Source organism: Phyllostomus discolor, chromosome 1 (assembly GCF_004126475.2).
Source record: "Phyllostomus discolor isolate MPI-MPIP mPhyDis1 chromosome 1, mPhyDis1.pri.v3, whole genome shotgun sequence".
Classification (NCBI taxonomy): domain Eukaryota; kingdom Metazoa; phylum Chordata; class Mammalia; order Chiroptera; family Phyllostomidae; genus Phyllostomus; species Phyllostomus discolor.
Window position 1 is genome coordinate 55,387,710 of NC_040903.2, and position 18,910 is coordinate 55,406,619.

An 18,910-nucleotide genomic window follows, 5' to 3' on the forward strand; every position below is an offset into this window, starting at 1 on the left:
GTTTATTTATGCAGACTTTAAGGCACGCACAAGTAATATTTCTAAAGTCACGTCGCCATTCCGGGGCAGAGATGGGAGTTAAATCTGGGTTGTCTGGTACAGGGTTTATTTTTCTTTCTTCTTGTACACAAGTTTGTTAAGAGTTAACCCATATACTAAACAATTCACCCCTTTAAGAATGCATGCAATGGTTTTTGTTTGCAGTATAAGTCGCAAAGTTGGGCGAAATTCACCACAACCGTCGTTAGAACGTTTCATCGCCTCCCGAAGAAACCTTGTGCTCGTTAGCTGTCGCACCCGCCCATCCCGCACTCCCCCGAGCGCCGAATAACCGCTCGCCTGCTTTCTGTCTCTACGGAATTGCCCGTTCTAGACATTTCATATAAATACAATCATGCAATATGTTGTTTTTTGGAGATTGGCTTCTTTCAAGGTTCATCCGAGTCGTAGCAGCTTTCAGCACTTCATTCCTTTTTAAGGTCAAATACTACTCCATCGTATCATGTTCAAAGATAAACTGGAGCATATTAGACACGCTGAGTTTATTCTAGCAAAAATTAATTCGAGTTGGGAAGTGTGCCATCCTGTCTAGCAGACAGACAGGAACTCCAAGGAGCTGCACGGAATGAAAGACGTGCAGGCGGACAAAAGGAGGGAGCCGCACCTGCGAAACAGCGGGGTGGGCGTGGCCAGGTTACCACTTCCCGCCGCGGCAGGCTTTGTTACGCAGACTCGCACCTCAACGGTGCTGATCGGGTGACTACTGATTCCGTTTCCAAAAGAGCTAAAACTGTAATGAAGTTAAATTGGCCTGGTGACGTGGGGCTTAGCAAAAGCAAGTCCACTTGGGGCCTGTTGCTTGTTTTTAACAATGGCTATGCCCCGTGTGGTTGTCTACTCGTTAGTTAACGGACACTTGAGTCCTTTACATCTTCTTGCTGTTGCTCCTATGAACATTCATGTGTAAGTTTTCTTGTGAGCATATGTTTTTACTTCTCTTGGGTAGAAGTGCTGAGTCGTGTATTTATTCTTTATTTATAATCTTTTGAGGAACTACTAGGCTGTTTTCCAAAGCAGCTGCACATTTTCATTCTCACTAGTAGTGTACAAGGGTTCCAATTTCTGCACATTCTTGCCAATAATCGTCATTTTGTTTTGTTTTTTTAAATAATAGTCATCTTAATGGGTATCTCACTTTTGACTTGCATTTTTCTGATGAATGTTGAGTTCTCTTCATGAAATTATTGGCTCTTTGCATATTTTCTTTGGAAAAATGTTTATTCAGACTAGATATTTTAAAATTGGATTATTTGTCTCTTTATTACTGTTTGAGGAGTCCTTTATATATTCTAGTTATAAGGCCCTTATCTGATATGTGATTTGCTAATATATTATCCTATTCTGAGGGATGAATTTCCCTTTCTTGGCAGTTTCCTTTGAAACATAAAGTTAATTTTGATGAAATCCATTTATCTATTTTTTCCTTTTAGTGCTTATGCTGTTAGTGTCATATTTAAGAAACATTGCCTAATTCAAGTCTGTAAAGGTTTACCCCTGAGGTTTTTTTCTAAGATATTTTTGTATTTTTAGCTCTTACATTTAGGTCTTTGATCCATTTTGAGTTAATTTTTGTGTATGGTATGAGGTAGGGGTCCAACTTCATGGTTTTGGATGTGGATATGCAATCACCCAACACTGTTTGTTGTAAAGACTCTCCTTTCTTCATTAAATGGTATTGGCATACTTACTTCAGTCAGTGGATCATAAGACACCTGGGTTTATTTCTGGATTCTCAGTTCTATGCCATTGATCTCTGTATATTCTTATGCCAGTACCACAACTCTGTCTTAATTACTGCAGCTTTGTAGTAAGTTTTAAAATTGAGAAGTGTGAGTCCTCCACCTTTTTCTTTTTCAAAATTGTTTTGGCTATGAAGGGTACCTGTATGTCCATATGAATTTTAGGATGAACTTGTCAATTGCTGCCAAAAAGGAAGCTAGGATTTTGATAGGGATTGTGTTGAATCTTTATATCAGTTTCAGGAGTATTGTCATCTTAACAATATTAAATCTTCTAAAACATGAAATAGGAGGAACTTCCATTTATTTACTTATTTCATTTCTTTCAACAATAGTTTCTAATTTTCAGTGTATAAGCCTTACACTCTTAATTTATTTCTGAGTATTTTTATTTGTGACACTATTATAAATATTTTTCTCGATTTTGTTTTTGGATTCACTGAAAGTTAAGAAGTATAATTGATTTCTGTATATTGACATTGTATCCTGTATTCTCACTGACTCATTTATTAGTTCTAATAGGTTTTTTATTTGTAGCTGCCTTAAACTTTCCTATGTGGAAGTTTATGTCATCTGCAAAGAGAAACAGTTTTACTTCTTTCTTTACAATGTGGCGGCTTTTATTTCATTTCCTTGCCAAATTACCCTGGCTAGCACCTCTGATACAATATAGAATATAAGTGCTAAAAACGCACATCCTTAAAGTGTTCCTGTTCTCACTGAAAAAGTATTCAGTCTTTCGCCATAAAGTGGATTGTGGCTGTGGCTGTTTCTCAGATGCCCTTTATCAGGCTGAAGAATTTACCTTCTCTTTCTGTTTGTTAAGCTTTTTTTTCCCCACAAATGGGTGTTGTGTTTTGTCAAATGCTGTGCTTTTTTTTCCACCTATCAAAATGATCTTATGGTTTAGTTTTTTTATTCCTTTAATATGGTATATTACATTAATTGATCTTCAGATGTTAAACCAACCTTGCATTCCTGCAATAAACCCACTGGGTCATGGTGTGTAATTGTTTCTACCTATTGCTGCATTCAGCTTGCCTCTATTTTTGTTATAACCTTGTAACTGGTTTGCCTCTTTTTACCATGTTCAGTACAGTCTGCTCTCAGCCCACTGGCTAGAATGTTATGATCATGACATTCTTTCTCTCAAAACCCTCAAAGCCCCTGGGTTCCTCCTTCCTACTCTATTATTTATAGAACCAGGATTCATAATAAAAATTAAAAAGTAAACCATGTCTGAGTTTCTTTGAACTACTTGAAGAACAACCTTTAAAAATGTCCTTCAGATAGTTTGGCAATATTTGACAGAATTACAAATGCATGTATGCTTTGATCCAGCAATTCTACTTGTAGAAATTTATTGTACATATATACTTGCTCAATCTTGCAGCCGATTTATTAGGGCAAAAGATAGTAACACAAATAAATAAGCCACTTATCTTTTTACAAGCTGTTAGGTGTGCTGACCCTGAGAGCCTCTGCTGGAGACCATCACTACAGATGTATCACCCCACAGAATTCCACACCTTTCAGAAGAGGTTGTCTTACACCATGAAAACACCTTACATAATCTAGCAATTGTAAGCATTCATTACTTTTCTTCATAGAGAAACAATGAGTGCTTTTTTGCTATATTTGTTATAATAAAAATATTTGCTATGTTTGCTAATCTGGAACTACCTTTGAGATATATCGTTAAAACTGCTAAGTCAAACAGACAAAGGGTAGGACACTGCGCACACAGACACACACACAGAGAAGACACCCGTGCCTGTGTACACGCAGACTGTGCACGCTGACTGTGCATGCCAACTATGTTTGGAAGGATACACAAAAGGCTAATAGTCTTGGCTGATTTTGGAAATGAAATTGAAATGCTAGAAGACAAGTGTGGAAAGAGGATTATTTACACCTGTTATACCTTTGAATTTTTTAAGATTTTTAAACATATAATTCTAAAGTTTATTTTAAAGATTTAAAATACTTAATTCAAATGTAAAATGTGTTTATTTTAATTATTTTTGTTTATAAATCCTCTATGTCGAATATGTGTTACTTTCATATTTGGAAAATTTTCAAGGAAGTTATTTGACACATTTGGAAAATGTATTTTATTGACAAAGAATTACACTTCTTTTTTTTCTTTTACTGAGGCATTCAAGTAAATGAAACACAAACTGCTGCTAAAAATGAAGTCACCACTTTTCCTTGTATATTATACAGCTATTAAATAAAAATTTAACTATTAGGAAAAAATGTAAGATGCCTCCAGATCTACAGTTTGCTTCAGAGGAGATGAATTTAGTATTTAATGATGAGAGAAGGCAGGAAAACTCACTTTTTCCTTTTACTTTTCTGGTACCATTTTAATTTTGTCCCATGTATTTATACTGGGAGAAAGAGGAAGTACCACTTTAGATAATGCATATAACTTTGTTAATGAAGTTATTATATACATTCTTAAATGTGGTCAAATACCTTTAAATATCATATAAACCTTTATAAATCACATATATTCTAAATTTATTATAATTCAAACTGACCATTCACATCTATATCTTTGGGGTTTTATTGGTTTTGCTACCAATATTACTTTTCAATTACTTTTACCAATATTTCCAATATTACTGCCTGTTACTCGCATCTCTATAGTTCTAGATATTCATAGATTTAAAGTAAAAGCTTATATTAAAATCATATCTTCTTTTACTTAATCCTTATGAGTAGGTTACAGAAACCATGGAATTAAGATTGGCATGATATTCTCTGAAATAAAATTTATGAAACACATAAATTCATCATCTGATAAGACACCTGTTTAATATATTCAAAGTGCTCATTATATAATCACTTCTGGTTGTATTTGTAGACATGAGGTCTCCCAGCCTCTCCATAAGTCCGAGCCAGGAGGCCTTTCATGAATTACAGCTTGGGTGACAGCATGACAATCCTAACCGTCCACTAAAGTTCAGTATTAGAGTTTGCTGGGATTTATAAGGTACAAGTAAAATTGCCAAAGTAATTTCTCGTGATTATATTTTTCAAAGAGATAAATCATTCATCTGTGCTGTTTCTGTAGAAATGATGGTGAATTCTTTTACCAGTTCATGTATATCTGAGATCCAAAAGACATCGTCTTTTCAACATTTAAAGCAATCGCTGAGGCTCGCTCTCGAATTCATATGGGCAGCGTTCATTATGCCTTTCTAGCGTCTGTCTATCTCAGATGGTTCAAGAATCTCAGGCACAGGCTTCTGCCGTCCAAATGGACAGTCCTGTCAACAAGCCCCATGACACAATTTTCGGCTGCTGCTGTCTTCATTACCGCCACACGGGGTCACTGTTGTAAACTGGTGGTTTTACAAAGTGCAAACTATAGGCTTCCAAAGCTAGGAGGCAGCAAGGCAGCGCTGGTCAGTATGTCCTAATTAAAAAAATAAATAAGTGAATAAATAGATGAATTGCTTACATTGATTTTGAACTTACTATGGGCCAGTATGATATTGTGTTTGATTGCATCTTCTTATTTAAACCTTACAATATGCCTGTGAATGTTGTTATTCTCATTTTATAGATGCAAAAACAGAAAAGGAGAAAATTTAGGTAAAATGACGAAGATCGCAGGGTAAGTGGTGATTCTAACCCAGGTGTGACTGACTTTTCAGTCATTGTGATTATAAATCCGTGCCTTCAATATGTTCCTGTTTTTGACCTAATAATTCCACTTTTAGGAATCTATCCCATTTAGAGATGCACATAAAGGTTCACACACAAGGATGTTCAGTGCAGTATATAATGATAAGAATATTGAAGACGATCTAAAGGCTCAACATGGAAGGCCTAGTTAATTTATAATCCATCCACATATTAGAACACTAATAGATTTTGTTTATTAAGTGATTAATATTAGTCAGTCACGGTACTAAGCATTTTGTTTCTTAACTCAGTTAACCCCCACAAAACCCTAGGACATAGGTATTATCATATTTCCTTTCATCTAAGATGTCATCATTAGAAGACACTCCATTGTTTTATGTGCCACTAAAAAAATGCCGCCAATTAATCAAGGATGCAATACTTTTTCATTGTAAATGGCGAGGTGTACTCCAACCTCAGAGATATTAAAATACAGGGAGAATGTTCATTTTAGAATTGATAAAATAAGCTATTATCATCCCTCATTTTATGGATAGAGAAACTGAGGTGCACATAAATTACATAATTTTCCAAAGTTTAAAAGAATAAGAAGGCTGCGAGTGAAGGTACAACAGGAGTCAGAGTGGCCAACAGTCCAAGTCTCCCCCTCTCTTTCTCTCTCTCTCTCCCTGCGCCCGCAGGAAAATACAATATTTTAAACAATTTTTTTCAAAAAACCTACAAAAAATGTTAAAAAGAATAATTCAGGTATCTCAAAACACAGACAGCTTTTGGATAGGCCTTAAATCATGGAAAGTGTTTCTATTAGGACCAGAGGCACCTCTTTGATTCAGTGAATTAAACAGCTCTGAGCTACAAAGTTCCCATAACTCAAAGTTTATTGTCTTCTTCACTCATGCTCTATGTAAACAACCAGCATTAATAACTTTACTCTTTTCCCCATGATTTTTCTTCTAAGCAAATGTTGCTATTTGGGGAAAATGAAGTGACAGATTCAAAGTCACACACACATGCTTGTAAGCAAATGTTCTGAAGTGTGAACGTCAGCTTTGACTCTGTGTATTTTACACTAAGCTCTACTTCTCTTTTTGGAGGAAGGCGAGGGTTTCCAACGTTGATCCAGGGCTCTGATTCTGGCATCAGAAGCATTTGGTGAGTTTACTGAAATATAAAGAGTTCTGACACTGATGGTAGCCAGAGAAAGGAGAGGGGACTAGGGGACGGGATGAAAAGGGTGAAGGGATTAAGAAGTATAAATGGGCAGTTACAAAATAGTCACAGGGATGTAAAGTACGGCACAGGGAGTGTAGTCAGTAATACTGTAATAACCGTGTATGGTGCCAGGTCGGTGCTAGACTTACGAGGGAAACACTTTGTAATCATTTTCTAGCCACTATGCTGTACACCTGAAATTATTGTAAAATAATATTGAATGTTAAAAAAAATTTTGAATCAGAAAAAGCAAAATAAAAATAGAGAGTTCTGGCCCTGGCTGGCGTAGCTCAATGGATGGAGCTAGGGCTGTGAACCAAAGTGTTGCAGGTTTGATTCCCAGTCAGGGCACATGCCTGGGTTGCAGGCCATGACCCCCAGCAACCGCACACTGATGTTTCTCTCTTTCTCTCTCTTTCTCCCTCCCTTCCCTCTCTAAAAATAAATAAATAAAATCTTTAAAAAAAATAGAGAGTTCTGGATTGTACTGCCAGATTTATTTATTAATCAGATTATCAAGGGGTGGGATTCAGGAATTTGCATTTTTTAAAAGCTGTTAGGTGTGCTGACCCTGAGAGCCTCTGCTGGAGACCATCACTACAGATGTATCACCCCACAGAATTCCACACCTTTCAGAAGAGGTTGTCTTACACCATGAAAACACCTTACATAATCTAGCAATTGTAAGCATTCATTACTTTTCTTCATAGAGGAACAATGAGTGCTATTTTACTATATTTGTTATAATAAAAATATTTGCTATGTTTGCTAAATGCATTTATACTAATTTTTATTCAGATTACATTTATTGATTCACTTACATGTGATTTGATTTTTAATTATGATCCTATCTTTTAATTAATGAGTTTTAGGTATTGAGATCCATCCCAACAAGCTCATGATCTCAGACACAATCATCAGCACAGAAATACTCGTTTCCACTCTCACCACATTTAATGCTAACTCATATCTTCTTTAAAAAAAAAAAAAAAAAAAAAAAAAACAAGAAAAGGCAGGGAAAAAAAGAAGGTAGAAAAAAGCCTTTGAAGAGGCAAGGAGGAAGTGAGACTGCTCTGTCTTGTCTTTTCCTGTGCAGGCTGCGGTCCCCTGTCACAGCCATCTGTCACTAGCTCCCTTGTCCTCCCTTCTGCAAACACTGCTGCAGCCACCTACAGTGAGACTGTCTCCTTGTGGGCAGCTAGGCTGCAGGCCACAGGTAGAAGGCACAGGAAAGCCCGTGGGATAGGGACCAGGGGCCCCGGGAAAAGTATGCTCTCACTCCATGGGATGGAGCCCAGGTTTTCTGGCCAGGACAAGCCACGTCTGCTTGGTGTGTGGCAACGCAGCTGGGTTGGGAAAAGAGAAGCCTGCCTAAAAAGCCTCACAGCTGAAGGCCCAAACACATGAAGAATTAGTTCCTGTCTGTTCCATTGTTCTAAAAATAAGCACTCCATGAAAGTCCCTGAAACACATAAATAAGCCTTCAGATTGACCTTTCTAGAGAGATAGTTAAGATCTCCCTAAAACCTCTGCAAACTGTGCAACATACTCAATAATTCCTTAGTTGGGTATTTCCTGAAAAGTGTCCTGTTTCTTATCAATTTCAGATATTTTTCCAAGAACCCCAGGGAGATTTGCAGTGGAATAATCCAGTTCACATGGTAAAAATGAAACCACTACCACACAGCTTATGATGCAATAAGTGAAGTGTAAAGAGCCACCAGAGAAAACCCGAAAGTTTGGTATCTTAAAGAGAAAAACCACAGTGATATGGCTTCAACCTGCTGAACTGGTTACCCAGGTTTCTAGACGCACAGACTAAGGGTTTCTGTAACTAACTAGAGCCCTAGTCAATTGAAAGAAAAACCCAGCCTCCAGCAAGGCCTGCTCTAGTTCCCCTGCACTGAAGACATTACATTTTACACTCTTTATATGCCATTTGTTTCTACAAAGTTTCGCTTAATAGTTTCTTCATTTAAACATTGGAATAAGAACCATCTTTACAAAGCAATCTGGTTTTATAAATAAGCTAATGCCCAGAGAGATCGAGTAGGTTTTCCAAACCACACAGCTAGTAAAAGGCAAAAAACTAAAAAAGAAAGAAAGAAAGATATTAAGAACAAAAAGAAAAATTTGTGTGGATGTTATGTAACACTGAACACCATGTTCTTTTTTCACTCCAGACTTTGTTTGCATCAGGGAAAAAAGATACAATGTAATTGTATCTAGGTAATTGATTACCATATTTTGCCCTGTATAATGTACACTTTTTTGGCCCAAATTTTTGAGGGAAAGATAAGAATACACATTATACATGGATAGTGTTAATTCCATATCTATATAAATGTTTTTAATTGTCTTATTTATGCTTATGCATTAAAAGTGTAACTCTAAGCCCTGGCTGGCATAGCTCAGTGGATTGAGCGCGGGCTGCGAACCAAAGCATCGAAGGTTTGATTCCCAGTCAGGGCACATGCCTGGGTTGCAGGCCATGACCCCCAGCAACCGCACATTGATGTTTCTCTCTCTCTCTCTTTCTCCCTCCCTTCCCTCTCTAAAAATGAATAAATAAAATCTTTAAAAAAAAGGGTAACTCTAGAAAGAAATAATGATATCTGTATGTTCAAAAATAAATGCTAAAAGCCCTTTATAATTCCAAAAACAAGTCTCTAAATATAAACAAGCAAATAAATAAATAAATAAATAAATAATTGAATTTAAAAATTAAAACGAGAGATTTTTTTTCCTGAAAGTTTGGGCCAAAAACATGGGTGCACATTATACACGGTCAAATATGGTATATTTGGTGTATTTATGGGCACTGCACAGAGCAACATTTCTTTATGTTACTTCTCTCTAAAAGGAGCCGCATGTTACAGGAATGATAGGTGAGATTTGTGGGTAGAAAAGCTAGCCCCTGGAAATGGGTCTGTTATTTGCTAGTGATTCCGGTTAAGTCACCCCTTGACCATTCTCATCACTTACAAAGTGAAGGTGTTGGATTAAATCACTGCTAAGATCTTTGCTTACTTTGAGAATCTATCCACATCAACTAAAGAAAAGTGCAGCCTGGAGTCGAATGACAGCTATTCCTACACAGCGACCTTGGACCTACACCAGGTTGCTATAATCCACATCATTGTGTTTCTGTGAGGGGCACATTCACAGGAAGGCGCTCTCCGACATAAGGAAGGTCCACTCCACAGCATCTCTTGCACCTCTTTACTTTCTTCACCTTGTTCAGTTACTTCACGGAAGGAAGTTGTCACAAGTGTAGCCTCATATGTGTTTACTTGTCCAGTGTCTCTGTCTCTGTCCCCAAGTTATAGGCTCCCTGAAGGTCATGCCCTTGTCCGCTGCTGTTTCCCAGCACCTGGAACTATGACTGGCACATAATAAAACACTCAAATATACACTGAATGAATGAGTGAACAAAATGCCTTTAAAATGATGCGGTGGTTATTCTTTGCCTTTCACTGGTACAGCAGCTGACTTTAGAAGCAGTTACCAGAGGTAAAGGTAACAAAATCTGAATTTCCATGCATTACAAAGGAAATCAGAATGCTGTTCACTAAAAGGTTAACAGTATGTTATCTCTGATCTGAGTGGGGATACATTTTATTATCTTTATTTTTCAGAATGTTTTTATTGAACATGAATTGTTTTATTGAACATGAATTGTTTTGCAGATTTAAATTTTTTAAAAGTCGGAATTCTTGGTGTGTTCTCTACTTTGGTGATTTTTTGGGGGGGCCAGTTAAAGCTATAACCTGTACATTCAAGATGGGGCTTCTGGGACCCATGTGATACACCAGGAGCTTCTCCATCTGTGAGTAACTGGAGGTAAGCCGATGCATCTCTTCATGCCAGTCCCCTTCCGAGGTCTGTGACCCAGGCTGTCCTCACGAATCTCAGATGTCATGGGTGCATCGGGAGTGCTGGGGTCAAATTTTCACTGTGTGTATTATCTTAGTATCTAGCACAAGTCACTGATCTCTAAATTTCAGATTCCTCGAATGTAAAACAAGGTGAATTTCAGCGAATTTCAGCAATTTTCAGGGTTATTGTGTTAGTGATAACAACTAACAAGTAAATGGAAGTATATGTTTTTTTAAAGTATTTTAGTATAGTATAAACACATGTAATAATTGATTTACCTTTTCTCCTAATGTCAAAGGTTATAACAACTTTTGATAGTACAATATAAAAAACAAAATGAAAATAAATTAGCTTTAATTTTTTCCCCCTTCTATAAATAAAAAACCCCAAAGCTCTAAATTTAAGTAATTGGCCCAAGGCCAGGTGGACAGAAACTGCCAGAGCAGATGTTTGAATCGAGAAAGTACTCTTGCCTTGTATTTCCCAGGAACATTCCCCTTGAGCTTTCTGACCTTCAGACCTCAGGGTCCCAAGTCTCCATCTACGGAATGTGACTTCCCCAGGTGATTCCTATGAGGCCAACGGGAGGCACTGATCCTGAGCCCAGCAGCATCAGCACGGCAGTCTAGATTCTGAGGGAGAGCAGCCCACCCCCGTGTCTAGCGGTCAAGCTCACCTTGCTGCAGCCTGGCTCTCTGGAGGGGCTGCCGATGAGCTTCTCCCCTCCCCCTGGCTCTGCCCATCTATTAGAGCTGAAGCTGGAGGAAGGCCTCCACTAACAGAAAGGTGGTGGCCCACCGTTACCCTTCCTTGCCGGAGATTTTCCTACCTGGGTAGAAACAAGAGAAATATAGATGTATTATTGAATATTAGAAAAAGTCAAGTAGAGTACAAGTACAAAACTGGTAACTTAAAATGTATCAAAGTACCTGAGAATGTAAAATTTACCTATAGGTCGTGGTGGGCTGACACATATTTGACAACCAGCTGTCTGAAAACTCTGCCCTGGCATGCAGCATTTGCTGACGCATGTGGTGTAAATGCTCCCACTACAGCCGATGTGAAGCTTCCAGCGTGAGGCCCCCAGATGCAGAGTTGGAAAGCGATGCACAGGTGCACATCACGTTACATTATTTCCACCACGCGGATATAAGAGACACGAGTAACCTCAGGAGCCTAGAAAATTGTAAGATGTACTACGTAATCAGAAAGTGGGAAGTACTATTTATTACCTTTATTTTTAATATATATTTTATTCACTTGTAATTTGATATCATTTCACTTTTAATAATGACTGTGTTTAAAAGCAGCTCTCACAGATCCTGAGAGTTGAACATGGCTCTGTGAGCAGGTAGAAGTGGGCTCCATCCAGCATGCCACAGCCTTCAGGCGTCTGGGCAGAGGACTCCTGTTGTGGGGAGGGCATTGGCCTGTTGGCCTGGATGGAGAGTCTGTGTTGGATTTCGGTGGGCTGGGGCGGGGGTGGGCGGGGAAGCTGACCTGGCACCATCAGCATTCTTAAGGGTCTTAGGACCAGGCCTTAAGCCCCAGCAGTTCCCCCACATGCCCATCACCCTACCCAGAACCCTGCGAGAGGAGGCAGGAGATCTCTCCAGGTGTCTGCAGACCCCAAGAGGAATTAAAGCTGGTTTACCTAAAGGATAAGTAAAACTAGCATTCCATTTCTGAGGCTCTCTGGGCCCAGCCCTCCCCAAGATTTCTATTTCTGGGAGATAGCCGAAATTCCTGCCTCTCCTCTCCCAGTTACAGATAGAAGTTTGCAATCCACTCAGATCTTGAGGAAGGGGCCAGAGGTGAGAGCCTGAAAAGGAAAAGTCAGTCTCCTCCAAAAGAGAGACCAGGATGGGAAAATGATCCAAGACATTTCACAAGTGGCCTGTGGTCAGCCCAGCTGTGCACAGAGGTGCCCTTGCAGTGGGAGGCAGATACAGGAAGTGGTTAATTTGGGTTTAGGGTCACACAGACAGGGATTAGCATCCAGTTTTCTTGGAGCATCACAGTAGTCCCCTTATCTTAACACTATGTATACTGTGGGGTTTTTTCCTGTATATAACACACCTACGACAAAGTTTAATTTAGAAATTATTCACAGTAAGTGATTAACAATAACATAATAAAACAGAACACTTATAACAATATTCTGTAATAAAAATTATGTGAATGTGGTCTCCCAAAATATTGTATTGTCCTGTGCTCACCCTTCATGTGATAATGTGAGATGATACAATGCCTATGTGATAAAACGAGGCGGGGTGAGTTACAGAGGCATCGTGACTTTAGGATGGCCCAAACTGCAGTGCAGATGCTGAGACAGACCTTCTGAGAACAAAGAGGCTGCTGAGTGACTATAGGCTAGAAGTGCATGCAGCGTGGAGAGGCTGAACCGAGAGGAGTCCTGTCCCAGATGGGACAGCGCAAGACAGAAAAAGATTGCACTTTGCTACTCAGAACTGTGAGCAATTTAAGACTTACGAATTTTTTATTTCTGGAATGTTCCATTTAATATTTTTGGACCACGATTCACTGTAGGTAATGGAAACCTCAGAGAGCAAAACTGTAGGTAAGGGGAACTACAGTACTTACCCTCTTTGAACTCAAGTAAATCCCACATGCAAATGGACAGACTAGAGCTCCGCTCAGGGGTGTCGCCAGATGATCCAATGAAAGGGTTTAGGAGGGTGCCAGGGATATAGTAAGTGCTCAAAATACAATAGCTATTACTGCTATTTTTAATATGGATGGAGTGTATAACGATGCTTCATTATTATAAAATCTATCAAGCAAAGCATCTTGATACTAAAAAAAGTTCTGATGAACATGAATCCAGGGCTTTAGTAAAGAAAGACATCTCCGCATTCACACAGAGTGAATCTGCTGTCCATTGTTTTTAGTTCTGTAACATAACTGCAAGAGCAAAAACAGAGTTCAACCAACTTGGCTTAAAAAAGTCAAATGCAGATAAGCACACCACACCTTTTTTAGACTGTTGAAAAACATCTGACCAGTTTCCTCACATTTGCATGTGAAGAATACCATTTCAAAGGAGGTTAGAAAATCATTGCTGTTGGAGAGTAGGCTATTCTAGTGTTTTTCTCTATCTACGCATTTATGTTTGCAGGTACAGAGTGGGGATCGGACTGAAGCACTTTTTTAAAAAAGAATCCTCCCCTCACTCAAACAATACGTTGGTGACATTTCCGGACATCAAGGTAGGGCCCTTTCCCAGCAGCGCACTCAGGCGACAGGAGTGCTGGGGCAGGGTCCTGAGGGCCATGAGGAATGGCAGGAGGTGCTCCAGGTTGCGTGTGGGACCCCTGGTCCATGCAGGACTGCTCTAAGGACATGCGGCTCCCAGCAGTTGGGGGAGCGTCACTGCTAAACCTTTCTGCCCCTCACACTTTCAAATGTGAAAAGTGAAAGCTCTTGCACAGGCCTGAGCACAGAGCCTTGTACAGCTTCCGAGCCACGTGGTCATTCTGGAAGCCCAAGGTTAAGAAATGCAGTAGCAGGACTTTCCATTTAGGAGGTGGAAGAGAGAAGCACAGAGCAGTGGTTTCTGTTTCCAAAATGTGGTTCAAGGACCTCAAATTGGAGGAAGTCACAGCACAAAGCAATTAATAAAAACACATATCATATAAAATGAGGCAACTGAGGCACTGCGAGAGACCTAAGTTGTAGTTTTCTGCACAGGAGAGCAGAAGGCCTCTGACTGATAGACAGACTCCGTTTACAGGCAGAAATGGCCACAACTGAGAATATTTAGGAACTTCCCTTCCCCTCCCACAGTTACTGGGGGATTTCTCTCCCCTCCCCCACGTGAGGACTCCATCTCCTCCGCCCCAGCCCCATGTCTCTCCTGCAGTTGTTGTTCCCACTTTGCACCGTGATGGCTAAGGTTGGTGAGTACAGTGCTGTCCTAAAAGGTGAGGAGAAGGCAAAAGGAAGAGGCCAGAGGAAATCTTCCCTGTCTTTTTGTCTGCACTCCACCCCCAAAGTCCTACAGAGGATGTGAAGGGGAGAGGGCTGCAGCAGCAGAGGGCACACTGACTCTGTCACAAATGCATTATAGATTCTCCTTTACTCCTTAAGGCAGCCAGATGGGGCCTGACCCTCCAAGGCCTGCTGCCTCTGCAGTCTCATCTAAGGCTGCCGTAGGGTGCTGCTGGGGGAGAGCAGAATCTGATGATGCACCATGTGGTCTCCAAAGGTCTGAGGGACATCTACCCAGAGATGCTGAATGGGGGGAGCAGGGTCAGCAGCTGCAGGGGGTCCAGGCCCTTCTGGAGGAAGGGCTTTGTGTCTCAGGTACCAGAGGAACCTGCCCAAAGCTCACTAAACTGCCAGCAGAGGAGGCAGGGCTTGAGATGGAGCTGTTGGTTCTCCAGCTGGGGAAGGCAGTCCTAAATCCCTTCCTCCACTGGGTATTTCACCTTTGGGCTGACTTACTGTCTTTTTGGTAGCATGCAAACTAACAGATGAAAGCAAGTTAAAGCTTTGTCATTGTGAAAGATTTGATAATGAAAAAGTTCAATTATAATCAAAACCCACTCACATAAGAAAGTTAGCATATGTCAGTGAAAGAAAAAGAAGAGCTACTGGGTTCTTAAAATACACTTCAACCATTCAAAACTTTTAAAAGGTATAATAATGGTTTTAATAGACAGAAGATTTATTATTTTCTGTCTATACAGTTACTCACCTGAAGGTTATTATCAGAAGTTGGAAGAGGTCACTATTCAAACATCTTAATTGGTAAATATGTAGAGTTGTTACAATAAAACTATATATTGGGTTGGCCAAAAAGTTCATTTAGTTTTTTCTGTAAAATAAAAAACACATTTCTCATTTTCACCAATAACTTTATTGATTCGGATATTTTGAGTATGTCAGCTATCTCCTATGTGGTATAATGTTGATCTCACTTAATACCTGTTGGGGACCGCCCTGCCTGGTCTCAGGAAGCTGTAACTCCCCATGACTTAGGCTGAGTGAAAGACCTCCAGACCAGGAGCCACTAAAGAGACAAAACTTATTTCCCTGGCATGATAGGCAGTGGAAGACGGGTAACAATTCTCCAAGAAAGAGAATGAATCTAAGACAGACTCAGTCATGTGAGAATGCCCTAAGGGAAGAGACTCAGGGCTGTGGAAATGAAGGCGTGATGGACATCAACCCCTGCCCCCTCGGCTTTGTCAAAGCCTGAGTCTTTGTTCTTAGGTGTGAGAAATCCAAGTCTCCTGGCTGCCTCTGTCTCCTGCCCTGCTCAGCCTGCGGAAATTAGTAGGAGTGGTGCAGCCCAGGCAAGAAATGGCAGACACCCTCCCCCCGCCCCCCCCCTGCCACACACACCCGGGTAATCAGGCCTGTGACATAGAATATGCAAGATCCTGTGAGATTTGTTTGCTGGAGGATGTTATTAACTTGGAATTTAAAGGCACAGACAGGAAACCTTTGGAACCTGTAGTCCTTTCATATGATAAAACTCAAACCTCTGCCCAGAGTCACAGCAGGAGTTCTGTCTGCACCTTTGTAAGTCATCTACTTCTTTTGATCTTTTCTGCCAGACTGTGAATCCACAAACTAAGTCTGTATTCTCAATAAAAATCTGCTTGGGAATAGATATGGTGCACTCTCCACTAGAGAGAGTGGCCATAGTGCTCTCCACGAGAGAGAGTGACCCTTCTGTCCCTATTCCACCACAGGACCTGGTTGTCTCCGTGTATGTTTTTCTCGTGTTTCGATGAGCATCCACAGCCAAGATGGATACTGCTGGCCGGTATCCTCTACAATGCCTGGATTTGATGGCTATCAACTTTAACTAGTCTGCCCGACTGTGGAGCATCGTCCAGTGAGAAATCTCCAGCACGAAACTTCACAAACCACTTTTGACACATTCAGTCAGTCAAGAGCACCTTCTCCATATACTGCAGAAATCTTTTTTGTGTTTCAGTTGTGCCTTTACATTTCTTGATATAATAAAGCATAATATGCTGAAAAGTTGTGTATTTTCTTCCATCTTCAATGTTAAAATGGCTACAAAAATTCACCAATTTGGTAAGTTGTTTTTTTTAATGCACACTTATGGGACAGCTGTCACAATACAATCTAACAAAATTGTTTCAAATGAAGTTAAAGAAAATTAAGTGCTACTGGAGCTGTTGTACAGAAAAAAACCAAATGAACTTTTTTTTATACTCTGGTTTCTCTTCAGATCGTATAAATCTTTCGCCTTTTACCAAATGAACTTTTTTGACCCTCCCAATAGGAAACAGTTATGCTCATGAAATCAGGCTCAAGTTCCCCTTTAAAAATATTTTATTTAAAGCTTTATTCAAAATCAGTATTTAATTATCTTCCTTGAATTATTTAAGAAAACCAAACACATTTTTCACCAACCCACATGTAGGTATTCCCTAATTTACTCCAATTTATCCAGTATTCTCTAAAATATTGTATTTTATAAGTATGCAAAATACTGGCAAGCAATGTCCTGTTGTATTTATTAGCATAGAGCCCCATGTGGAGTTCCATAGGCCAATGCACTGCCCATAACCTACCCATTGTCAGTGATTTTGATTCTATGAGTAAGTAAGTTCTGATGTCCAAACTACAGGTTACAAACCCATTACTGCCTGACCTGCGACTAAAGAGAAAGCCTCTTCAAGTTACAACTTATTTTTAAAGTGCATTTTGTTTTCTGCCAACAGCTAAAGAGGTCTGGTTAGTAATGTATTTGATAATGGCTTCTTGAGTAACCCCACCACCTGTGCACACTGACTCAGGAGGCGTCTCTCTGACCGGTTTAAACGTCACTTTCCTAGTGCTTCTAAAAGAATAGGTTCACTCTTGTAAGCCCAGGTTAACTGTCCTGATCAAAGCCCTGGCCGTGTAGCTCAGTTGGTTACAATGTTGTCCAGATACACCAAGGTTGGGGGTCCCACCTCTGGTCAGGGTACACAGAGAGAAGCAACAATTGAATGCACAAATAACTGGAACAACAAACTGATGTTTCTCTCCCTCCTTTCTTCTCTTTCCCTAAAATCAATAATTAAAAAAATAAGAAAGTCTCATCAAGAAAAATTTTAGTTCTTTCTTTTTAGTTCTCTTTCAGTCTCTTCTGAGTCACCAGATGCAATCTCTGTTAGAGTTTTAAAATGTTTTTGAGTAACACCTCTTAATTCACCCTGTTAGGTGAGATCTATCTGGTAAGCCAGAACCCTGCTGCAGCAACTATCTCGCCAGTCCCTAAAATGCAGCTGTGTTTGGGAGATCTGTGTAGGAAGTTTGGCTAATACTTAGTTCCCAGAAGATTAGGTGTGGTTTTAATGATCTCACTCAAGCGGGTGGGGGCAGAATGGTTCCATGTTTCTATTTTTAAAATGCTTATAAAGACCATCCCTCGTTGGTCAAAGGAAGCAGAGGAGGGACAGACTGGTCTCAGGCTACCATTGGAAGTAACAACCCGGCCAGCCTGGTTTACAGAGAAAAAAAAAAGCATTCAAACTTCATTTTCAGCCGGAACTGGGATAATCTGCTCTGGAGACTGGGCCGCAGTCCACAGAGTTCCAGTCCAGACCAGGGAGGTTCTCCCCCTCTACCTGGGCTTGCAATCCCTACCAATTTAGAGCCCCAGGGTTGGTGCAAGCCGTGCTCCCTCCCTCCAGAATTTGAAAAACAAGTCCCCAGGAAGGGCTTTTCCACCAGATGCCTGGGACGCCTCCACTTCCCGAGTTCACGTGGAGATTTTGATGCGGTTTTGAACGAGCTTGGGTTCTGGAAAGGGCAGGGCGTGGTCTCAGAGTGGTGAGGCCGTTTGAATCCGGGCGTTGCCACGTGGGTAACACATAGGGGATGTCTGCCTAATATCATCTTTTCTCAGGCTGTCTTGCCAAATGTCTGGCTCATAGTAAGTGCTGGACACTAAGGCACTGTTGGGGGCTGGGGTTGCGAAGGGCGGGCTGCAACTCAGTAAGTACTGGGAATGTCCTGACAAGTGTTTCGTGAAAAGAGGCGCTATTTCCCTAGAACAATTGTATTTCAGCTTTACCTAGAGTAAACACTTTCCACTCCAGAAGGAAGAACACTATAAATGATCTTTGATCTTCTTTCCAATCAGAACAGAAAATCGCGGACTCACAGCTGGGGTTAGGAAGAGAACGGTTGACACACTTCGTAGTGGGGCGGTGACATAAAATAACCAGGTCCAACAAAAAACAAAACCAGGTTTTCCTGGAGGAGTACACCAACCCCTCTCCAGGTGCTCGTCCTCCAGGTTCTCACCCAGCCTGCGGCAGCCTTAACCAAACCTTTAAACCCAAGTACGTGGGTCCGGACCACTG